The 25,452-nt window shown below is 42.4% G+C and overlaps 1 pseudogene; it reads left to right on the plus strand.

The window, feature by feature from the left end:
- Nucleotides 1-469: 469 nt before the first annotated feature.
- Nucleotides 470-25,452, plus strand: part of LOC122488208 — a 37,450-nt pseudogene continuing 12,467 nt past the window's right edge.

Consider the following 25,452-nt stretch of genomic DNA (forward strand, 5'->3'; position numbering starts at 1 on the left):
GCAGAGAGAGAAGGAGACACAGAATCGGAAGCAGGCTCCAGGCTCTGAGCTGTCAGCACAGAGCCTGACGCGGGGCTCGAACCTATAAGCTGTGAGATCATGACCTGAGCTGAAGCTGGACACTTAACTGACTGAGTCACCCAGGGGACCCCAGCCTGTTGCCTTTCTAACTCATCTTGTTCTTTTGGAATCCTTTTTCTGTTTCTTACATTAAATAATTTTTAGGGATTTACCATCCTTCTGAATCTTTAAGAAAATTCTTCCTTTCTTCTTTACTTCAATATTTTTACTCAGTAGAACAGCAATATGTCTTAAATAGTCCAGCAATACAGAGAAGATATGACTAACAACCAGAAGTGGCCAAGGAGGTCCTGAAGACATAAGGTCTCCACTCAGCCATGAATGATGAGGGTCTGTAGCCCCAGGAAGATGGAGGTATTTTAAGAAAGAGATTTACTTATTCTCACTTATGCTTCCATTGGATAACGCGGGCAGTTATGTGGATGAAATACTCGGATCAGGAACGTTCATTCGGAAGCTGCTGAAACAGGCTGGGAGCAAAGACGAGGCCCTCAGCAAGGTCAGCGTAAGCATGCGTGAGCAGACCATAGCTTCCAAAAACGTGTTAAAAGGTTAAGTCACAAATTTTGATGTCCGAATTTATTTGTCACAGAGGAAGAGAGAAGATTCCAGTGTGACCGGAAGAGGAGCAGTCTTAGGGAAGGGGATATGCTCAGGTTTCGTATATGGCAATGCATGGCATTTGCTGTTTGTATGGGATTTCCAGGTAGAGAGGTCCGGGTCAAGCCTGAAGAAAGGCAGGGAGAGGTGGGCCTCAAGAAGCAAAGTGTGAAGTACTTTGGACTACTCTGAGGACAAACGAATTTTATCTGTAAAACGAGGCTAAACACGCCTCACTCACAGTGTGGCTTCGAAAGTTCCATGAGGCGGTTTATACCAATCCCAGACCAACTCTGCCCATGGCCCTCTAGACGTGATGCCTTGAGCTCTTTTTCCTCCATTCATGTTAGAATGTGAATTGGTTAAAACATCACTTCTGGATGACCAAAAGATTCACATGATTTTGAGTGAACAGCTGCTTCATATGCAATTACATACTGCAGATGCCCTCTGCTGACCCTTGGGTCACTTCCCGAAATAGCCACATGAAATTCTGACACTCTACCTGTATATTTAAAATATAACTTGGGTATTTTACATTATGTCATTTTGTTGAATATATTTGAATTATGGGAGAAAATGTAAATGTTTTCTGTATTCCAATACACTATGCTTTGGGGGGCATGAAAAAATCAGAAGAATTTCTACTGGGAACACGTTGACCAGAAAGATATTTTATGCATTCTATAAATGCAGAGTAAACATTATTCAATGAAAAGCACAAACATCAGAGGAGATAAACAGTAAAGGTACAGCTTAAGATAGAAGTAGTGAATGTGAAAATAGAACTGAGTGATTCACCAGATATAGGTAATGAAAGAGGAAACTGGGAAATAGGAAAGAAGTGAAATGACACGGAGGGCATAGGGAAGGATCGATCTTGATCGAATAGGCCTTCCAAAAGGAAAGACCAAGTGGAACAGGACAAAGGCAGTAGCAAAGGAGAGAATTTTCCAAATCTGCAGGAATTTATTAGTCTTCAAACAACTTAAATCCCATCTAGAAACTCTAAAATACAACTGTATAGCATCAAAGGTAAAGTCGTTCAGTAACTAGGAGAAAAATGTTTATAAGCCAAAGAATACAGAGTAAGAGAAGACTTCTCCCAGTGATCAGTAATAGCATAAGAAATTAAGGTATCTTCAAAAATATTATACCGAGCAATTTTATCACCTAGTATTGAGAGTTAAATGAAGATATTAATAGCACATAAAAATGAAGGTTTTACTTTAACAATTATTTACTTAAGAAACTACTGAAGAATAAAGTGGTGAACCGAAAGAAAAAAGGTGAACAAAGAAACCAATAAAAGATGATAAATCTAAATGAAGTTAAAGGCAACAATAACCAGTAATTCTCATTAGTTAAAAAATAAAACTAAAATATCACATATTGTTCATAGAAATGGTAGAAATTAAAAGAAAGTTAAAGCAGGTTAATTTCTTTGAGAAGAAAATACAGATACCGAACAAGCTTGGACTTTGTTCTAAAATTTAAAATGTAAAAAAATATATTAAAATAAAATTAAAATGTAAGCAATAATTTAAGAATTTAAAGCCTTGGGCACCTGGATGGCTCAGTCTGTTAAGCAACCAACTCTTGATTTCAGCTCAGATCATGATCCCAGGGTCATGGGATTGAGCCCCACGACAGGCTCTGCACTGAACATGGAACCTGCTTAAGATTCTCTCTCTCTCTCTCTCTCTCTCTCTGCCCCCTCCCCTGCTCTCTCTCTCCCCCTGCAAAAAATTAATTGATTAATTAATTAATTAATTAAAATTTAAAAATTAGAACACTATAAGTAAAATAAAACTTTTAACCAAATATGGTCATTCATGGCCCAAAACACTCCAGGCCTGGTGACACAATAGAAGTAAAATGCTGAAGGGGCACCTGGGTGGCTCAGTTGGTTAAGTGCCAGAATCTTGGTTTTGGCTCAGGTCATGATCTTGTGGTTTTGTGAGTTTGAGCCCCACCTTGGGCTCTGTGCTGGCAGTGTGGAACTTGCTTAGGATTCTCTCTCTCTGCCCCACTCCCACTTGTGCTATCTCTGCCTCTCCCCAATAAACAAATAAACCTAAAAAATACTTTTTTAAAAAAATAAAATGCTGAAGAATGTAACAAATGGCTTGGAGGAGAAATTTCTTATATGATAAGAGAGAAGCTTTGGGCCTAATGAGACTCCTCCCCCATTGCGTTTGTGTAAAAAAATATTGCACTGATGGTTCTGAGTTCCATTGGCATATGGGTTCCTCATTCGTTGTAGTGCAGTTACCCACCATTTTGGACTGAGTAATAAAGAAGTCATTATAATCTGCATCCACTTGATTAGGTTACTTATCTCCTTAGAGTGCTTATTTTATGGCTTGAAAGGAAACTAAAGTGAAAGAAAGCTTGAACAGAGTCTAATCCAGTATGATTTATGAGACTGGTAAGACCATAGATTCAGTCTCTCCAAATTAAGGAAAACTTACTCTTCTGCAATTACTAGCCAATGTGATAAGACAAGAAACAGACAGAAGAGGCATAAGATTTGAAAGGAAGGCACCAGATTGTCATTATTGGCAAATAACATGCTTGTCTACCTAGAAATGTATCAAACACAAATCTATTAAAATTCAACAATTAATAATACTATATTTTAATTTAAAATAAAACCATTAAAATTAAGATTTTAAAGCTTTTGATTTTAACAGCCACATTACAAATGCATAGCATTTTATATATCAGAAAAAAAACAATTAAAATGTGGCAAAGGAAAAAAATCGTACTCACAAAAATAGCAAAAAATAAAAAAATACCTAGGGAAAAAATATTTTTTATTGAATACAAGATCCTAGTGAAAATATTATAAAACATTGAGAAACACAGACAAGAATATTCATGGGTAGAGAAAATCAATATTGCATGGATACCAACATCTCCAAATTCATGTATGAATTCAATGCAATTCCAATCAAGACTCCAAAAGCATTGTGACATTTGAATAACATTGTAAAATGTACATGGAAGAAGAAAGAGCCAAAAGGAATAAAGAAATTCTGGAACAAAGACAGTACCTTGTGCCCATTTGTATTCTCCCTGTCTCCTTTCTGCACTCATCCAACCCCTGCCATTCCTAGGCAACCACTGATCTTTTTTTTGTCCCTATAGATTCACTTGTGTTTTCCAGAATTTTATATAAATTGAATTATACCATGTTGTGTGGGTGATGGATACATACTTATATGGGGTGATGAATATGTTCCTTGACTTGGGTGGTAACGGTTTCATGTGTGCGTGCATATGACAAAACTTACAGAATTTATACTTTAAAACATTTGCATTTTATTTAATGCCAATAAAGATGAAAAATACGCAAAGAATAAGGATAGGTATTTATTAGTGGAAGAACACCAAATGGTCTATAAACATTTAGCATCACGTGCAATTAAAGACAAGCACACAAAAACAACAGTGATATATTACTTTATATGCTTAGGTTGACAAAAGGAAAAATGTTTGAAAAAAGGGAGGGATTTAGAAAAATCAGTAGTTGTTCATTACTTGGCTCTAATTACTACTTGGAGAGTACTCTATCAAGGCCTATTTAAGGTACCTTACTTCCTAACATTGCGTATTTCTAGCTATACATAACAATTTTTTTTACATAATTACCCAAGGAGGTGGGCACAAGGAAATTTAGGCTTTTTGTAAGAGTAAAAAATTATGAACAACCTAGGAGAAACGAATAAACAAATAATGCCATGCTCACATTTTGGACTCTATACAGAAGTTAAAAATGAATGAACTAAAGCTAAAAATATTGACAGGCATTGAAACAGTCCTTTACATTTATCTAAATTTAGAGTAAAATAACTGGACCAGTTCCAATGATGGGAAAATAAAGAGTTCGTTGGACACAAAATTGTTTGGGGACAATTGGCTCTCAACTTGAGAAAAAATGAAACTCCCTAACGTAAAGCCGCACACAACAATAAACTCCAAATAGATTTAGAAACTGAACCTAAATATGTACAGTTGCATTTGTAAATAAAATTTCTAATGTTTATTTATTTTTGAGAGAGAGAGAGATAGAACGTAATCAGGGGAGGGGCGGAAAGAGAGGGAGACACAGAATCCGAAGAAGACTCCAGGCTCTGAGCTGTCAGCACAGAGCCTGACACAGGGCTCAAAGTCACAGACCAGGATATCATGGCCTGAGCTGAAGTCAGACACTTAACCGACTGAGCCACCCAGGCACTCCAATAAAATTCTAAATAGATAATAAATATCATATTGCACAAATACTTTAGTGGGGAAGATATTCCTGAGCAAAATATTCAGAATCAAAGTAATATTGTTAAATTTGGCAACATGAAAATAAATGGTTATGGTATCTTTTGTCATATAAAATTAAAAATAAGTGATTGTTAAGACATGTTTACAACATATATCGATTATATATTGTCCCCATAGCCTAGGGGCACCACATACAACTTCATAAGAAAAAGTATAAACAACCTATTGGAAAACATCTGAAAAAAGTTTAAGAAGATAAAATAGAAAGAGCCAAGCTATGATAATATATTTAAGATCGCTAACAAACTAAAGCGATTTATCACCTATCGCATTGTCGGAACAATCTACAAGATTGACACTGTTGGTTGTTGGAGAAGACAGACGTGTGAGAAGTGTCCTCATGCTTTGTTGTAAAGGTCAGAGAGCTGGAGACACAGCCTGTGGAGGAGAACTTTGTGTCATCCAAATACCTAAACGCACATTCCTTTAGTCACATTAAAACTGTAATGGTGGGGTTTTTTTAAATTTGATTATAAATACTTTTCAGGTCCCCATCTCATGCTAAATCCCTATTAATCCCGCAGATTCTAGTTAATAGAGACAGTGTGAGAATGTACAAATAAAGCAGATCCTTTGGTTTCACTATGGGCTTACTATGGAATCAACGTAAGCTCTGTTTCAAGTATTGATTCGTGACTGTCTTCTCTCAAAACTCTGAATGATATTTTCATTCTTCCAAAATAAGACAAAGTTCAAGATTCCTTGTTTTCCAGCAACTCTTGTTCGCCGCAGGAATATGTTAATTGAGATAGTTCATCTAGAAACTGGAACATAGCAAGGTAAGGCAGAAGTAAGACTCATGCCATGGAGGATGAACAAGATTAAATTATAAAGTGCAAACAGGAATTCAATGTGAAAAAACACATACCCGTGTCAATTTGTATCCTTGCTAAGATCAGGACATCTGGCCTGCTCATGATCAAGTTAGTACACACATGAGAAGTTGGGACACGTGAGAAGTTCCACCATTCACAGTTCCCTTAGAGTAAGTATAAACCAATCTCTCATAGAGACCCTCAGCCCGTCCTTGCACTGAAGCTCAAAATAAATTTCCTCCAAATCCTCGGGACTAGAGGTAGTGCAACAAGGGGCATCCCATAGCAGCGTTATAATAAACAGAGTGTATCATGTTAGTGGGACTGTTTTTATAACTTCTCTTAATATAAGCAAATGCCACAATTTTTTAAAAATTACCAAATGAAGAGCCAATTCAATGCAGTCCAGGAACACGGCTCTCTAACAAACTGGCTTCAACCAAGAAAAGATTTTTGCCACAGTTGCAAACAGGCTACCCTTGAACTAAAATTTGGCCTGAAATATATTTGGTTTGGCCACGACAGTTGGGGGGAGGGGGCGTTAATTGAGCAAACATAAAAATTGAGCCATTGCACATAAAAATTCAGGGTTTTCAGAATTCCTTAAAGAATTGTAAGATTTGGCAACCCTAGATTTACACTGCTATAACTAGTTGGCTTTGAGTAGCAGCTGCCCCTTTTGTACAGGAGATGGGCGATAGATTTTTCCATAGTCCTCACTAGTCTGCTTAATTCATTTATGTTACCTGCCTGGTCCCTTAGGCATTTTAGTTTGTGTTCAATTTTTTCACTGTTGTGTAGTAACTCAAGACCGGCTCAGCAGCCATAACACCCATGGAAGTTTTTAACAATACAGATATATGGGTACCACTCTAGACCTGCTGAATCAGAATCCCAATGGGTGAGGCTCAGACATCTGTATATTTATAAATCCCCAGGCAATCCAATACCCAAGCCAAGTCTGAGAACTATGAGTCTAAAGAAATGAATTTCAGTTCTCCATAAATATTTATCTCAACTGAATGTGTAACGGTTATTGAAAACCCATGAGTTTGAGGTTAAGCCTCAAGGACAATTATTTTTTTTTATTTACTATTGAAGTATAGTTGACATGCAATAGTATATTAGTTTCAGATGTACAACATAGTGATTCGACAGTTCTGTACATTACTCAATGCTCACCATACAAACATTATTACTATACTATTGACTTTTCACTATCCTGTACTCTTCAGCTCTGTGACTCACGTATTTTGTAACTGCAAGTTTATGCCTCTTAACCCCCTTTACCTATTTTGCCAACTATAACAGCCAACTAAGCTTGGGACAGGGTCAACAGATCTCTAACAAGAATGCCATGCCCTATCTTTTTGAATCCTAGAAAATACTTTTAAGGGTCAAAATTCTCTAAAACATCATTTGGAGCTGCCTCAAATAAGGACATGTGGAAGGTATCTCCCCATCCTTCCTTACAAGAAACGTGAAGACATTAAAATCAGTGCCCTGCTGGGCTCCCAAGCATTTGTCCCCAGAGGCACTTTCCAGAACCATACTTTCTCTGCCCTCATTTCCAGTGTTCCCTAAGCTGAAGTGATTTTATCTCCTCCCCATCCTCGGGCCCTTATCCCCTTCCATCACTTATTTACTGTGGAACTTGAGATCTCAACATGGTATGGGGACCAGGATGCTCCAGGAGACACCTCCAGCCCTAGTGTCTCCGTTTCCTCTAAGACTGTATGAGAAAAGAAGAACTACACCATCGAGAAGAAATAATATCCTGCGAGTAAGGTTTGACTTTATTAATTTATTCAACACATCTGTCCAACATCTATGTGCTAAGCAACGTTTAGACACTGGCGACACAACACTGAACAAAGAAGGGAGAAATTTCTGCCCTCCTGGTGTGAACCTTCTAGTGGAGGAGAGGATGATAAGCAAGATAAATGAGAAAAATATAAACCATCCCACAAGGTGATGAGTCACCAAAATAAAATGGTGGGAAGAGGGGATAAGTAGATATTGGGGCGGGGGGGGGGGCGGGGAGCAGCTTTAGGTGATGTGGCCAAGGCAGGCCTCAACAAGAAGACGTTTTAGTGGAGATCTCGAAGAGTGATGGGAAAAACGTCCCAGGCAGAGTGAACAGCAAGTGGAAAGGTCACAAGCAGGAGGGGCCTGGGGTGTGCAGAGATGGTCAAGGAGGCATTTGAAACTAGCAAGACGATTGGTGTTGGAAGATGACGTCTGGAGACTGAAGCACCTGCATGTGATCCACACCTGGGCCACACAGGTGTGGAGGGGCCTACTCTCCACTATCACTTTAAAAACTACTCACACATCCCCGTCCTCCGGACCAAGTTTCACACGTGTTTTGGGGAAAGTCTTAGAAAAGACCTTTAGGCAATCCTGCAAGGCTAGGTGTTTGTCACAGAGACCTAGGTTTAGTAACCCCACCTCTTTCCAAAGTCACAGCAGTGAGGGGCACCTAGGTGGCTCAGTCGGTTGAACGTCCGACTTCAGCTCGAGTCATGATCTCACAGTTCGTGGGTTCGAGCCTTGCATCAGGATCTCTGGTGTCAGCTCAGAGCCTGCTTGGATCCTCTGTCCCCCTCTCTCTGCACCTCCCCAGTTCATGCTCTCTCTCTTCAAAAAAAAAAAAAAAAAAAAAAGTCACAGCAGTGGACCATAAACAGAGAGAATCTTGCAGAATTTCCCTCTGCCTGGAACTTGCAACTGGGCCAATAGAAAACCTTGGTAACCCTTAGGACCCCTGAGTTTCATCACGGTGAACACAGAGAAACATACACACTTCCCATATATGTCTTAGGCCCCGAACGTGAGCACATTTTTATGATTTTAATTTTCAGATGATATTTCTTTTGATTTGGTCTTTTTCTTTCATATTTGGCATGACTCATTGTTTTCCAGGTCTCAGCATTCGCAGGGACCCTCATGCTGTGCCAGCAGGCATCCCCGAGGGGCTGCTCCTCCTCAGAGAGACTGCCACGTCCTAATGCAAGACAGTCACCCCAACAGCCAGAGAGCAAAGCTTCAATAAGTCCTTTCCACTCCGGTGAGACTCTTGGGGATCCCAGGTCACCACAATGTGATGTGGACTCTTACAGTCTGTGGGACCGGACTCTCCACTGAGAACTGCCTTCAGGATCGTGAAGCCTGGAACCGTTTCTGACAACCCCACCACACCAATGGGAATGGCAGCGCTTTTCAAAGTTCTCGGCCTCGGGACCCCGTTATTATCCAAGACTCCGAACAGCTTCCTTTGTGTGGGTTACAGCGTCACTATTTACTGTATTAACAATTAAAGATGGAAGAGTTTTAAATATTTATTAATTCATCTATCAGTAACAATAATAAACACATTACATTTTAATGTACATAACACAGTCCTAGGAAAAAAAACTGCCACTCAAATACAATCTTTCGTGAGAAGATTGATGTTGTTCTACGTATGTGCTGATCTCTTTGGGTCTGAACGGAGAGCAGACGGCTGGATTCTCACGCATCCTTCTGCATCAGTCTGTTGTGATCTATCGTTTTACCTGCCGTATATGAAGAAAATGCGGCCTCACACAGACATGCCTTTGGAAAAGTGAGGACTTTACAGGCGGTCCCAGGTGCTCCGCGGCTGCTCTGGTTTGCAGACCCCACGACGAACACTGCTGTTCCAGGTGACAGAGCTGAAGAGGAAGTGGCACCGTGCTGTGCATTTCGGCGAAGTGAGAACTGAGAATGAGAAGGTGCGGAACAATGGGGGCAGTTTGATACACACCCAGCCCTTGAGACAAAAATAAAATAAAATAAAATAAAGGCTCCCACCATCAGCAGCTGAATGTAACAAGTGGTTCACAGAAATTCCTGAAAATTTAACACTGGCTCCCGGGAGCTGGGAGAAGGGGTTCCAGTGCATTTCTGGGATGAACTCAGATCAAGATTTTATACCTGAGGGCCACCTGGGTGGCTCAGTCAGTTGAGTATCCGACTTCGGCTTAGGTTATGATCTCTCAGTTTGTGGGTTCGAGCCCCAAGCCGGGCTCTGTGCAGATAGCTCAGAGCCTGGAGCCTGCTTTGGATTCTGTGTCTCCCTTCCTCTCTGCCCCTCCCCTGCTCGCATTCTCTCCTCCCCCCCTCCAAAATAATGAACATTTAAAAAAAAATTTAAAGATTTAATACCTGATCATTTTATCAAGTAAATAAAACATAAAATCATCATGGGGCGCCTGGGTGGCTCAGTCGGCTAAGCGTCCGACTTCAGCTCAGGTCATGATCTCGCGGTCCATGAGTTCGAGCCCCACATCGGGCTCTGTGCTGACAGCTCAGAGCCTGGAGCCTGTTTCGGATTCTGTGTCTCCCTCTCTCTCTGACCCTCCCCCGTTCATGCTCTGTCTCTGTCTCAAAAATAAATAAACGTTAAAAAAAAATTAAAAATAAAATAAAATAAAATAAAATAAAATAAAATAAAATAAAATAAAATCATCAGTAAAGAGAAAATGGAGAAATGCTACTGACGGCTCATCTCCTAAGCGTGCTTCTTTTGAAGACATTCAGAACAAATCAGGTTTCATTCAAAGCAGGTGAATCAGTCTGTGTTCTTACTGTAAGCAACAGAAATAAACTCTGTCCATCTTAAAGAAATGTGCGGGGGGGGGGGACACTAGGGTGGCTTAGTCAGTTAAACATCCAACACTTGATTTTGGCTCAGGTCGTAATCTCACAGTTCATGAGATCGAGCCCTGCACAAGGCTCTGCATTGACAGCGTGGAGTCTGCTTAGGGTTCTCTGTCTTCCTCTCTCTCTGCCCCTCCCCTGCTTGCACCCTCACACCCCTAAAACAAATAAGTAAACATTTGTTTAAAAAGAAAGAAATGGGGGCACATTTGCTATGATAGAATTGACAAAAGCTTAAGAGCTTGGATTGGGAAATGAGCAGATCCAGAGGTAGAAAATGCAATCATCCTTTGGAAAAAAAAAAAAAAAAATTGGCCAGGACACCATGATACAAGGAAAGGATTGTTTCCTTGAATGGAACAATATGGGACATAGTCAGATATGGAAAGTGGAAGAGGATTATCAAATGACACTGAGTCCGATAATGACAGAAAGAGAAGATTCAGGGGACAGAGGAATTTCCCAAGCCCCAACAGGCTAATGATTTCACCCGTGCTTTAGTGAGAACTGACTCCTTATTAACACTAGAATTGTTCTTTGTTTTATGAGTTGATTATTTGTAGCTGGAAAAGACATATATATTGCAAAAGTAAATGTCTCAGTAAACTACCCACAGAACAGATTTACTATTTACCAACTCCTTTTCTGGTGTTTATGGAAATCCAAATTAACCTAAGTCCTTTGGGTATTGTTAAAGAAATGTATGTCGAATATTGCGTCAATACGGTTCTTTCCTCATCTGCAGGATCACAGCCATACTAAGAATAAAAAGAAGTAATAAAAGTTTAGGTGGGGCCAAAAGTTAAAGCGAAATTCGGGAGATATCATCGGAACAACTTCTTTTTAGTCCCTGTGATTTGGACTCTATTAGGTCTTAGACGTTATCTGTAGTAGGGAAAAAGGAACATTTTTCTTCTGAAGACCACTCACAGGGAAATAATTAAACTACAGCTAATACAGCTAATAAAGGGCTATATGAAAACACCAAATAATTTCATTCGGGGATTTTATTTAGAACAATTTCAATTTTTTTTTTCTTTTTAGGGGTAAGAATGGATAACGCTGCTTTATTGTGTTAAATACTTCAATTTCATATGTTCACAGTAGAGGGGATGGGGAAAGCCTAGGAAGCAGGAGCGTCAAACACAAAAGCAGACAAAGATCACTGGAGACAGGGAGAGAGGTGTGGAGAAGCAGAAAGGCAAGGCCAACAGGGGGCTTGAGGGAGAGAGTTCCAGGCTCTTCAAGACAAGAGTGGAGAATGGTCTGGGGATCACGTAGAAAAAAAGCGGAGCATACCTGTACCGTTACCTCCCCCGCGTTCCAGATCTGCCTCCGAGGGGGTTGCATTCAGGGGCACCTGGCTCCACACCGAAAAGTAAATGCACCGTGAAACAGAAATTCCTACACGCAAGCTGACGCCGCGGGCGCGTTTGGCTTTATTTTTGTAAGTTACCCGTCTTGCCTGGAGAAAATGGCATGCTTCCACCTGCGTTTCTGCCTCGCTCAAGCACTGCTCTGTGTGCAGAGGATTTGCGGTGTTTGGTCAGGGAGGGCACTTCCTGACTTTCTTGGAACATGGCCCTTCCTGCACCTGCTCTGAGCTCTGTAGCCCTGCATGGAAACTTCGCGTCAAGTCTTTCCATAGGGCAATCTATAAATCACCCTGCGTCGCAATATTAAACTTCAAAAATCGGCTTGCCACCGAGGAGCGCTGGTCAGACGACGCTTGTCCGCGGCCTTGCTTTGGCAGTTTCTGAAGGTTACTTCTCTTTCTGAAACGCTAGACCAAAGTTAGCTGATCGTGGCTCTTTTGTGCCCTAATCCCTGAGCCGTCAATGTCACCACTGCCATCAGACGAGGTCCTAACCTGCAGTAACTGTAGGTCTACAGCATCCTGTGCCCTTCGTGGCTGTGGTCACCAGATTTAGCAATTACATATACAGGGTGCTGAGGTACATTTGAAATAGTTACGCGGCCTCTGTATTAAATATAAAGGAAAGTGACGCTGTGTGTGTCTGTCCTTCCACACAAGTGCAAGCGGCATGTGAGGACAGGAGCAAGCGGTCCCGGTCTACTAGGGGGGAAAGGGACTCTGCGCCATCTGGACCCCAGGTACTAGGTGACAGTCAACTGTAAGGCAACAGTCTGGAGTCTGCCATAGCTAAGAGAACACGGTCTGCCTTTGGTACGTCCTACGCAAGCACCAGGTCGAATTCGGCTTCCTGGCCCTCCCCAGGAAGAGCGCCGGCCTGGCTTTGGGGGAGTCATAGGAGGAGCCAGCTCACCACACCCCTGTGCTTCCCTGGGCAGAAAGAAGCCAGATGTGGAGGGGATAATAGCTCACCGACTCCTATCCCATCCACGTTCCACCTCTGGGAATAGATTCCTTTTCAATATGCTGTCTGAGTTAGGAGAGGTATAACATAGTTGGGTCCAGGCCATAGAAGACAGCCCATAAATTACCTATCTTGCTGATTTTCAAGACTTCTCTTGGTTCAGCTAAGCAAAATCAGCTCTATGGTCAGAATATCTTATGTTCTCAGAGGCCCCAAGGGGTTTTGATAACTGCTATTTGCATAGGTGCATTTTGGTTTCTAAGGCTCTTTAAAATATATCAATCATCTCAATTTAATCCCCCCACAGCAAGCCCAGGAGAAGGGTACTTGTTCCTTCCACAGATAAGGAAACTGATGTTCATGGACATGTTGGTACTCGGTAAACCCTTCTACAGACTCAACCGAGAGCATTCAGCCTCCCAAACCCAGCATGGTGCCCTTCAGCTAATGGTCTTTCTTTTATTTTCATGCCTGTGGGGCCTGACCCAGTTCTTGTGACCCAGTCTAGGGCTCTTTTTCAAGCCCCCAGGTGGCCACTCTGTGGCCAATCAGCAGATTGGGGGTAAGTACTTAAAAGATGTGTTAGATAGCAACCATTATCATTTGAGTATGAATTAGTTCATGGTTTTACCAGGGAAAGAGAAATGGCAGAGTTGCCTCTCTGTTTGTTGTCTGTGCATTTCCCTTCTCCTCCTCCGTCTCCCGTCTCCCTTCTGCAGGGAAACAGGACACAAACTCAAAGGAACAGCTCACCTAAGGGTAGAACCTCCAGATTCTCAGATGCATGCTTGCTCTGTGAACTACAGTAGCCTGTGTCTGCAGGAAGGAACGAGGAAACACAGGGGTGAGAGCAGAAGATGGGGAAGGGGCAGAGTCCTTGAAGTTTGGGGGAACGGAGACCCTGATTTCAAAAAGCTCAGGAAGCCAGGAGAAGGAGTCAGAGCCCAGCCACACTTTAGCTTCGGATAAGATTCTGAAGAGAGGCTGAGGGCTTTGGACAATTGCTTGGCGAGGTGGATGTGTACAGGAAGGCCTCATTCCCTGCCCAGGATGTAGCTGAATGAAAGGGTGTGCTGAGCAGGGAGGGCAGGCATACTTCTAGCGGTGGGTGGTAGCACGCCCTAGGGGTGAATGAAATGCAGTCCCAAGAACAAAACTGCAGGGGAGACGGGAGCAGCAGAGGCGAGGCTTGAAGACACAGAAAATGTGTGAGAAAGGTCTGTGCTGCCAGCCCGAAGTCAGAATCCGCCTAGGGGAGGGCAGGGCCGCCTTCCTTTGCCTCCCTCTGTGCGAAGTCCAGGCTGGTCCCCGCTGGGCGTGATGCTAATAATAACAACCAGCAATAAAACGCATAGGGCACCCTAAGGAAGGCCTCACTGCACAGCAGATCTGTCCAGACTCTGCAGGGAAGAGTGGAGAGACAGCCTTAGAGGGAGGAAGGGTAATGGGAGCCTCCACCCCGTATATGGCTCCACCAGGACCATGAGTGTCAGGTAGATACTGTGGGGTTCATCACAGGGGCAGCGACTGAACAGGTGACAGTGGGCATGAAGCCCGAGGGCACCTCCCGTGCAAAGCAGATGCGCAGTACAAATGCTCCAGCAGCAAGCCCCCCAGGAACTGACAGCTGTACCCGGGAGAGCCAGCGGCTGGACACCTGCTGCCCACAGGGACCTGGACGCAGAAACATCCAAGAAAGGATATGACCCTAAAGTGTCTTCCCTACACGGCCACCAGAAGATCTGGAAATGACATAGAAAGATCTGGAAGGGAGGAGGAAGGAGAAATAATAGCAAAACACATCCCTCTCTGTTCCCAACACTCACAGAAGCCCATGCTCAGAGGCCAGGGCATATGTGTCTGGTCAAATAAGATCCTGAAGAACTTTTTCCCTCTCTAGTGGTTTCCTTTATTATAGATTTTTTATTTATGGTAATTTAGTGTGCATACATAACTAGGGTAATAATTAAAGAACATTTTAAAAACGTTTTACTAAAGACATTTCCAAACCTATGCAAAATAGCAACCATATACCCATCACACAGCTTCAACTATTTTCAGCTAATGCCAGTCTTGCTTCATTTAGAATCCCACCCAATACCCTCCCCATCTCCCCATCATTACTCCCCAGCATTAATTTTAACCAAAACCCAGACATACTTTCATTTTGCCATAAATAGTTCAGTATATATCTCTAAAAGATAAGGAATCTAGACTAAACATTTTTATTGGTCTGCACTGGACTGGATTCCGTGGGATTTGCCTGAAGCATATACACATAGAGAATAGAAAAGGAAATTTCCATAGACTGTGGCGGAAGGTTTAAATACCACAAAACCATTTAATAATAGTCAAAGCCCCACAAAGTTTTGGGCTGTTCAATAAAATTATTATAACTCGAGTATGAACTACTTTATAGGATTCACACAATGAGCTGATTCAGGAGCAAGAAGCTGGGAACCTGAGGCCCCATGCTAGAGCAAGATGGCCTTGACCTCTAGGATGGTAGTGCCTGTGCTGGAGAACGCCAGGCGTCTCAGAGCAGAGCGCGGGTGGCCAAGACGACCACCCCCACCCACAGGAAGACAACAGCGTATCTGGTTTAGGTTCTACTACTTTTTACTTTTGACTCCAAATTGATATTGAAAAGTTGCATAGACTTATCAGAGTAACTGTGTTGTCACCACATCACAAACAAGGGAACCAGATGACCAAGTCATGAGGATGAAAGGTACAGCCTGGGGAATGTAGTCAGTGGTCCTATAACAATGTCATATGGTGACAGACGGAAGGATCGTGGGATCGATCGTGGGATTGAACCTTGTGTTGGGCTCCGCCCAGAGATTCTCTCTCTCTCTCTCTCTGTCTCTTTCTCTCTCTGCCCCTCTCCCCACTTGTATTCTCTCTGTGTCTCTAAAAAAAAAAAAAAAAAAAGGGGGCGCCTGGGTGGTGCAGTCGGTTAAGCGTCCGACTTCAGCCAGGTCACGATCTCGCGGTCCGCGAGTTCGAGCCCGTGTCAGGCTCTGGGCTGATGGCTCAGAGCCTGGAGCCTGTTTCCGATTCTGCGTCTCCCTCTCTCTCTGCCCCTCCCCCATTCATGCTCTGTCTCTCTCTGTCCCAAAAATAAATAAACGTTGAAAAAAAAATTAAAAAAAAAAATTAAAACTCTAAAGAGAAGAAAAGAAAAAACAGATATGTCCGCTGCCCTTACGGAATTTACGCGAGAGAGACACATGAGAATTGAGAAAACACAGTATGACAAACAGTGAAGGAAAAACCAAGTGCCATGTGAACAAACAGCGAGAAGCTCTACTTGAGATCATTACCTACTGAGCGCCAGTTCCCAAAGATAAACACACAGAGCCTTTTAGTCATTTGTTTGAATGTTTTTCTCGTTAATTGCTACGGAGGGTCGGGGGCAGAAAACGACAGTATGAAAGTTTAAGAAACATGAAACACCAAAAAATTTTTAAAAAGAAAAAAAGGAAAATGGATCATTTCTTCCACATGGTGTACTGTCTACTCAGGATGAAGAGTTTGCCATGTCCAAAGAATTTCATGAAAATTTGAGAATTCTAAGCCTGTGTCATATCACTGACTTAGCTGTTAAATAGCACTTATATAGCCCCCTTCCCCCAACTCAGTTACTGTGGAAGGGGAGGGCTGAGATTTTGACAAAAAATTCCTTCAGAATGGTAATTCTCCACCTCAGGGACTTGGACCATTGAGAAATCTGGGAGGTAGTGAATTGAGACCCCAATCCACATCATACAAGCATCATATTGGCTCTTTTTAAATCCAATAAAATATGCAGCATGGATAATGAGTTTTGTGTGTAAAACAACATCACCTATTTTATTAAATAGATGCATTAGTATCAGTAACAGTCATATGTTTTTTAGGCTTATTTTATTTTTGAGAGAGAGAGAGAGTGAGAGAACATGGGCATGAGCGGGAGAGGGGTAGAGAGAGAGGGAGAGACAGAATCCCAACCAGGGTCTGCACTGACAGCATCGAGCCCAATGTGGGGCTCAACCCCACAAACCATGAGATCATGACCTGAGCCGAGATCAAGAGTTGGATGCCTAGAGTCGGATGCCTAGCTGACTTAGCCACCCAGGTGTCCCCTTCTTTTTTTTATTTTTCTTAACACTTATTCATTTTTGAGAGACAGAAACAGAGCACAAGCGGAGGAGGGGCAGAGAGAGAGGGAGACACAGAATCCGAAGCAGGCTCCAGGCTCCGAGCTGTCAGCACAGAGCCCGACACAGGGTTGAAACCCATGAACCATGAGATCGTGACCTGAGCCAAAGTCGGACACTTAACCAACTGAGCCACCCAGGGGCCCCCGAACATTTTTCTTAAAATGGATTTTCATTTCCATTAACAAATGGAGGTAAAAGAACTTGAGCACCATACATTGTCAACTATAACATAAAGATTTTTTCTTTTTCATTGTGAATTTCAGCATTTTCTGTTGTTTTATAATGTACAGTTGAGAAGTGAGTAATCCTGTACATCATGCAGCCAAAGGAACGGGGTTTAGGAGGAGTAGGACAGGAGTTGGGTTTTTGATTCATCAGCATGGCATGTTCCTTCTCCCTGAGCCTCGGTGCCCTCACGTGTGAACACACATTTGTCAGAGTCGCATGAAGGTCAAGGAGCACCGTGTGTGACATCTCTGCGGACAGAAGGAAATCTCTGCATTGGTTAGGATGCTGTCAGTGCACAGCCCAATGTGGGGCTCGAACCCACGAGCTGTGAGATCATGACCTGAGCCAAAGTCGAATGCTCAACTGACTGAGCCACCCAGGCACCCCAGTATTGTTTTATCAATTTTAAACCACAGATTCCAGGAAGCTGATGGAAGTTAGAAAATCACTGTTATTGAAAATGTGTGTAATTGTGGTAGGACATTCCTTGTGGCGAGATGTCCAACGCCCTAGAGCGCAGTCTTGTCTTTGAGGACTTTGAGAACCAGGAATGATAGCCCATCGCTAGTCGGGGACCTGAGGAAGGAAACCTGGAGATGCAGACTTGCATGTTGGAAGCTGCTTAGGACATGAGCTCAGGCTCAACACCGGTAGTGAGTGAGGGGAGCAGGACTGGTTTACAGCAAGGGTCAGCAAACTTTGGTATAAAGGGTCAGATAGTAAATGCTCTTGGCTTTCTGGGCCATACAGTTTGACTGTTGTGGCATAAAAGCAGCCACACAAAATATATAAAGAGATGAGCTTGGAGGTGGCCCACTAAAATTTCACTTACAGACACTAGTCAATTTAAATTTACCAGAATTTCAATTGCATGTAATTTTTACATATCACAGAATATCTTCTCCTTTTCATTTTTTCCAACCATCTAAAAATGTAAAAACCATTCTTAGCTCATGTGCCCTACAGAAACAAGCAGCAGGCTACATCTGGCTGGTGAGCTGTCATCGTTGACCCTGGTTCAGAGGCAGAAGTTGAAATGAGATGAGGTCACAACAGGGTGTCTGCCTGTCCTTTGTAGGGTCCGGGAGCCGAGATGGCCCTGCAGAGTTACCCTGAATCAGCAGAAAGTTGCCCTACAGTGTGACCTTGGTGGCTGGATATTCCTGGGAAGGGGAATGGCATTGAAGGAGGTGCCCGTCTTTAGCACCAGGGCCAGTCCCAGACAGGGACACAACTGAGAGCTGTCATCTGTTCTCAGCAATGGGGTAATGAGCATCTCAGTCCTAGAGGGGCACAGACCAGGTATTCCAATGACCAAACTAGTCCCATTATAATGGATTCCATGGTTATCCACACTTTGATTTCAAGAACATGCTATCGCTCTTTCCAGCAAGTGAAGTTACATGCAAACGAAGCCCAATTCTCTATCACACCCTAAAAAATGAAATCTGTTCTTTGGGGCTGCCACCCTCTCAAGTCTCAACTCAAGTTAGGAGGGGGTGCCACTGAGAAGTTAGCGTTCCCCTCAAATTCAACCTCATTAACTCGAGTTGCTCACTCTGAGCCAGGAGTGCTGCCAGGGTCTGTACCTATTCTGAGGACATAGACTGGATTTGAAGTCTAGTCCTTGCAACAAGTCTATTGAGAAATCAAAGCCTGCAAGTCTAATTTCTTCTACATGCTTTCCTATTTCTCCCACCAAATCCTCATTTCTTGACACTTTTAATGACAGCTTGGCCCAGCTCTATGTCTCCCGGCCACTGTCAGTTGCTGGAACGATGCTCAGTTTGGGAATTCAATGTTCCTCTCTTCTTGCCTTAATGAGAGCTGGAGCTGTGGTTGGCGTGGGCAGGGCACCAGGATCTCCCTCGGTCCTTTCTGGGCACAAGCCCCTCATTGTAGGCAGCAGAAGAAGGAGAGAAAAGAGGGCATCTGTCCCTCATTTGTGCTGGAGGACATGGCCATGGCCCCAACAGGCCCCACTGACAAAGGGCCCACTCATTGCAGTGAGCATCCTGGTGACTGGGTTGCATCTCAGTGGAGGCATCACACCATGCCTGGGACAGATCCCCGAATCCCAGACTACTCTACTACCCACTGCTTATTTCCACTAGATCCAGCTTCTGTAATTCTTGAGGCCTCGCATAGTTCTGGCATTCTCTGCACCTGGAAGTCTATCAAAAGAACATCTCTCCTCAATTTATTGGAGGTTCTCACAGGCTTAGTAGCCCAGGGTCAGAACTAGCTAAGTGATCCGACCAGGGGGTACATGTCCTTTCTCCTTTTCTTGCAGAAACTCTTTCTGAGCAATTCCCACCCTTAATCTTCCCAAGCTTACAGGAAAGGAATTAGCAGCAATTCAAACGCCATTTCCAAGGCAAGGTTGAGAGCAGAAAACCATCTCCCCTCACAGGCTCAGCATCCCCCCAGCAGCCCCTTCTCCAAGGCCTCCTCTTAGAGGGATGGTTTTGTTAGGTAGGAGCTACACTTGAGCAGTGGAAGGAATACCCCAAAGCAGAGTTCCCAAGTCCCTGAAGGGGAGTGACAGAGAACAGGAGCTGGAGGCAAGGACGGTGATATATTTATACATTAAAAGCCCAGGAGCTCAATATCCTGACCTTATGGCTTCTAAGCTCTTTGGGGCTGACAGACCAAAGAGCCATAGGTGCGGAACAGGAGCTCTTTTCTACCACCTCTGACTCAGGGTAACCCCTAGACTGTTTATAATGTATCTGCATTGCAGGTAGAACCCATTCCGTGGAGAAAGGCTGCCTCGACTGGGTACAGATCTTATGGGGTCAAAAACTCCCCCTCCCAACTTGTGGGAGGAGTTTCCCAAAAGATTGGAAGCAGCCTCCATGAAAGACCACCCCACTGCTTGTCACAGTTCCACCAGCCCAGAGAGACACAACAAATACCCAATCCCAAACAACCTAGGGGCCTTTCACCTTGAGAACCTGCCCACTCTCCCACCTTGAGACTGTACTTTTGCTTTAATAAACTGCTTTGTGCTTGCTATTTTCCTTCTGGCTGTCTTTATTGTGAGCCGGGATTCCCATGCAAATCTTGTGGAAGGACCTCCTTTTGCACCAGGCAGATTCAACCCTAATAGCTGGAGTTGATGCCTGGCCTCCCTCCTGCCGAGCATCTGGAAGCCCTCTGGTGAGATGGCTCGCCTGAAATGTTGGCGGCACTTTGGACATAACATTTCGGTCACTTGGCACTATTTGCCCATAATTTGGGGCTGTAACTGCAGTTCCCACCAAGAGGGAAGATCCCGCTTAACGTGCTCTGATATATTTTTGTTTCCTTTGGGTTGGACTGGGTTGGTTCTATTGTTTTGTGTTCTTTTGCCTTAGCAAGTGACAAGGGACCGCTAGAGATTTAAAACAAAACAAAACAAAACCGGCTCCCCTGGAAAACTCGTCTTTGCTTTTCTAATCCCTTCGTGGCAAGTGCTCTAGGTTGCATTTAATGGCTGTTCATTCTGCTTATCTTAGGGAAAAGTAAGTCCTATCTACATAGCTGATAGCCATCTTTCAAAGCTTCTTATTTCACACTTGATTTGAAACTTAAAATCAGGCTCTTGGACAGAGGGAAACAGAGTATTCCTTTTCAGGGGGAACTTTCTTAGAATTCTGCATGCTTATTCTACTCCTGAAATCAGCCATTGCAGAAATGCAATGTGAGTCAGTCCCAGTTATGCACTATCTACTAAATGCATGTGTATGCACATGAACTTGTCAGGTGTTCCCACAGTTACATTAGGACGGGGGTGGGAGAGAACTTCCAGTAGAATATCAACACCTGTGGGGCACGAGGTGGATAGGAAAGCCAGGTTGCTTCAGGGGCAGCCTTCCAAGAAGAGATCTGTAGAGTCAGACACACAAGATTCAAACTGCACTTCAAATTCAGACTGGCTTTAGAAGACTTTTGACACCAAGGGGAACTGCCACCTAGGAAGAGGGAGGGAGTTTGTGATCTTTCCCTGGCTGGGTGTGCAAATAAGCAGAAACCAATGCAGATAGCATGCTTCACCTGACCATTGAATAAAGGGGGAATTCAGCCCTTTTCTTCCCTCAACTTTTCAATTATATTCAGCTTTATAAAAAAAGAAGTTAGTTTCATGTTTGATCTTTTTTGGAAAAAAATATTACAAATAAGTGGATTTTTAAAGATGATTTTTTAAGGCGGCCAATGACTCTGTATGATTCTATAATGGTGGGTACATATCGTCATTATGCATCGGTCCAACGCCACAGAATGTATAATACCAGAAGTGAACCCTAACATCGACTATGGACCCTGGATGGTAATGATATGTCTGCGTAGGTCCATCCCTTGTAACAAATGCACCCTCTGGTTGGGGATGTTGATAACGGGGAAGGCTGTGCATGTGTGGGTCACGGGGTCTATGGGAAATCTTTGTACCTCCCACTCAATTTTGCTGAGAACCTAAAAGTGCTTAATAAAATTAAGTCTATTAAAAAGTATTGCTCAGGCTTTCATCTTTTTAACACTGGAGAAAGCAAAGCTGCATTTGATTCCATTCAACCTACACTTAGAGCAAAAAGTACTATCACCATTTAAGACCTGTGCAAGGGAAACTTTTGCCATTGGACCCTGGGATCTCCCCAGAGGCTGCTCTGCTTTCCTGTGAGATGCCTGCTTCAGGCCATTCTAATCTATCCCAGAGATCTAAGAGGACACTGACACCAGCAAAACAAGTAGGGGGTGCGGGGGTGGGGGTGGGATGTTAATAAGTCATACCCATTGGCTTTCTCTGGCCACCATATGGACTTGATTCACCCCCTGAAGATGGGGACCTGCTGCTCCTGTCCTGTAACTGCTGGGAATCTTATGTCTAATAAAGGCTTCATTAACACAAGGGTAATCACGCCTCGGGTTTAATGGCTGGGAGGTCTGGGGGTTTGGTATATTTTATATTAAAATGTTCACATTCTTCCATCTGGGCTTTTTTAAAAACAGGGAAAAATCATGAAAAGGTGCCATTCTCCAACGTTGGGTCTACTTACACCTCCTTCCAAATGAGGTACAATATTGAAGGCATCTTTCACAGAGACGTGAGTATTTGTAATGAACAGGAATAACCTAGTTCAGTGAGATTTTGTTAGTATGGGCTCCATGCCCTTCCCCAAACAATTCTCGACATTGAAAGTGGATTCCAGAGGGATGGGTTGTTCCAAGACACCATTCATACATTGCTAGCTGTACCTTAACAAGAGCGGCAGGTGACCTTAAGAGATCCAGATAATATCGAGATGGCCTCAGCAGTGACTTCATTCTTGGTCCCACAGAACACTTCCATTACCTCTGCTAAAGCCTACACTTCGGTTTCCTTGAATGGTTCGCCTCTTAGGTTCAGAAAGAGGATTCTTTCCCATCATTGTCCACTCCCACCTCCTCATTAACCCTTCAACTTGGAAATCAAAGAAAAATTGGCAATCTCAGAAAACGCTCTGTTTTGGCTTTTGTGTGGTACTTACAGGATGGCTAAATTAGCTCAGAGAATTCTTGGCTGGCAATCCTTATTACCAGCTATTGTTAACTCATCAGTAGGCCAAAATTGCATAAACCAAGTTTTCCACTCAATAATTAGCCAATGGTTTCCCTTGGTGGTTTCTTCCATCAACTAATTACAGCCTTCAAAAGAATGATATCATTGCCTGGATAGAAGAAAAGTTAATCAAAACCATTTTCATTGATGAATGACAAGAGAGAAAACGAATTTAAGATAAAGAAATCAGGCTGTCAGACTTGAGAGCCAGTGAATCCGCAGCTCGGAATTCTAAAATGAATCTTGAACATTGTGCTTCCTTGGCTGAGTTGCAGAAATATGGAGTTGAGGATATCAACAACCTAGAAGGAATGTCATATGCGATCCACCCAAACTTCTCAGCTTACAAAAATGAAACACTGAAGTCTGGAGATTAAAATCACTTGCCCAAAGTCTCAGAACAGAATTAAACTAAAACTTTGATCCCTCTGAGATCCTTTGAAGCTGTTAGTGATTAAAGTTCCATATCCTAATCGAATGAAGTGTGGAGAAAGAATAATCTTACACTTATTTGAATATATTCACAACAAGTTTTAAAGCATAATCGTCATTAATGTGCTATAGTTTGCGTAGGTGGCTCTCATTACTGAAAATTTCAAAGAGCCAAACCAGAATTTCTGTGTCTTCATACACTTTATGGGTTCTGTGGAACCCATCACCAGTGCAAATGGACTGTTTGCTTGGGCCATGCAGAATTTACACTCACTGTCGCTCACTAGTCATTGACAACTCAGTGTGGTGACTGTTCTGGAAACCCAGTCTTTCAGCCTCATGTGAGCAGAGCTCTCTGCCAAGACTTGAGGGAAGCATAGCATGATCCAAAAATATATTTCGGTCTTCTAAACCCTGAGTTTTGGGAATTATTTGATACATAGTAAAAATGGTTCCATCTTTTCTTTGTATTTTTATTCTTTGTACATCATTAATAAATCATTCTAGTATCATTCAAATATTCTCCTACACTTTATTTTTAAAGTTTTACTGTTTTACTCAATCTAGAATTTACATTTGATTATGGAATGAGGAAGAATCTAGGTTTATTTTTATTTTAGTAGAAAGCCCAATATTTTATGGGTTAGTCGATTTTTTTTCCTCGCCGGTTTATAACACTGCCTCCTGCATATACTTCTCAAAAATGCATACGTGGATTTTTTTCTAGGCTCTTTATCTTATGCTGTTGGCCTGTTAGTTTGTCACCTGATACATACAACTGTCTTAATTACCATTTCTTTATAATAAGTTTTCATATCCAGTAAGATGTGTCCCTTTTAATTTTTATTTTTGTTCAAAACTGAGAGTAAATATACTTGACCATGTGATATTTATAAGAATTTCAACATCGCTTTGTAAAAAATCATGTTAGAACATTATTTGGAATTGCATTAAATTTATGTTTATTTTGGGAGAATTTCCATTGAGCCTTTCCTTCTCTGAGAATAAAAAATGATATAGCTCTCTATATCAATTTATTGAATTTACATATTCAATAAACATGAATAAGTTCCACTTACTTAGATTTTTTTGGATTTTTTTTGTTCCTATTACCTTATAGTTTTTGTTGCCATATTAATTATATTTTTATTTGCACTTTTAATTATTTGTTGCTGACATATAAGCCTATGGTTGTTTTTGTATGTACACCTTGTATCTAAAACAATTGCTGAACTTATTATTTCAAATAATCTGTGAGAAAAGGCAACTTTATTTCTTTCCTCCTTTTTTTAATTGGTCCTTGTGCACTGCCCAGAACCCTAACTTGATGAAGAAGAAGCAGAGATACTAGGTATCCTTGTCCTTTTCCGGACATTTAAGGAATTGCTTCTTTTTTAAAAAAAATTTTTAATGTTCATTTATTTTTGAGAGAGAGAGAGACAGAGCACAAGGAGGGGGGAAGGGCAGAAAGAGAAAGATACACAGAATCCGAAGCAGGCTCCAGGCTCTGAGCTGTCAGCACAGAGCCCGACGTGGGGCTCGAACTCACGAACTGTGAGATCATGACCTGACCCGAAGTTGAACGCTTAACCGGACTGAACCACCCACGCGCCCTTAAGGAAATGCTTTTATGATTGCATCTTTATGTGTATTTGTTGCAGGTGTTTGTGGTTTGTTTGTTTTTTCTTAACTTCCATCAAATTAAGGAAATTTCCTCCCCATCACAGTTGTTGGAAAAGAAGGGGAATCTCCTATAAACATTCAGTTTAACAAAGCCAAACATTCAGTTTGCCCAAAGCCATTTTGAATGTCATGGAAACAGAGTTACTAAAGAACTTCACTGAAGAGGTTCTGCATTTTTGCTTCTTCTAGGTGCCCCATAAGTATCAACCACTCTGAACCAATTCTTACTTACAATAATGACTTCCTTATGCTTTTTCACCTCTTGGAATCAGGATTCCAATTCAGGTGCAGGCCCAGGGATTCAATTTCTCATCAGAATTTGTTTTGCCACATCAAATTCATGACATAAGTGAGCTTCCTTGCCATTTCCCAATCCTATAAAGGGAGTTTATTATTCTCCTTTCTCCAAGACTGAAGAACTTTTAAAGTCTTAGCTTTATGCAAGGACTGCCCATCCAACTCCCTTG

Source organism: Prionailurus bengalensis, chromosome A2 (assembly GCF_016509475.1).
Source record: "Prionailurus bengalensis isolate Pbe53 chromosome A2, Fcat_Pben_1.1_paternal_pri, whole genome shotgun sequence".
In the NCBI taxonomy this organism is placed as follows: Eukaryota; Metazoa; Chordata; class Mammalia; order Carnivora; family Felidae; genus Prionailurus; species Prionailurus bengalensis.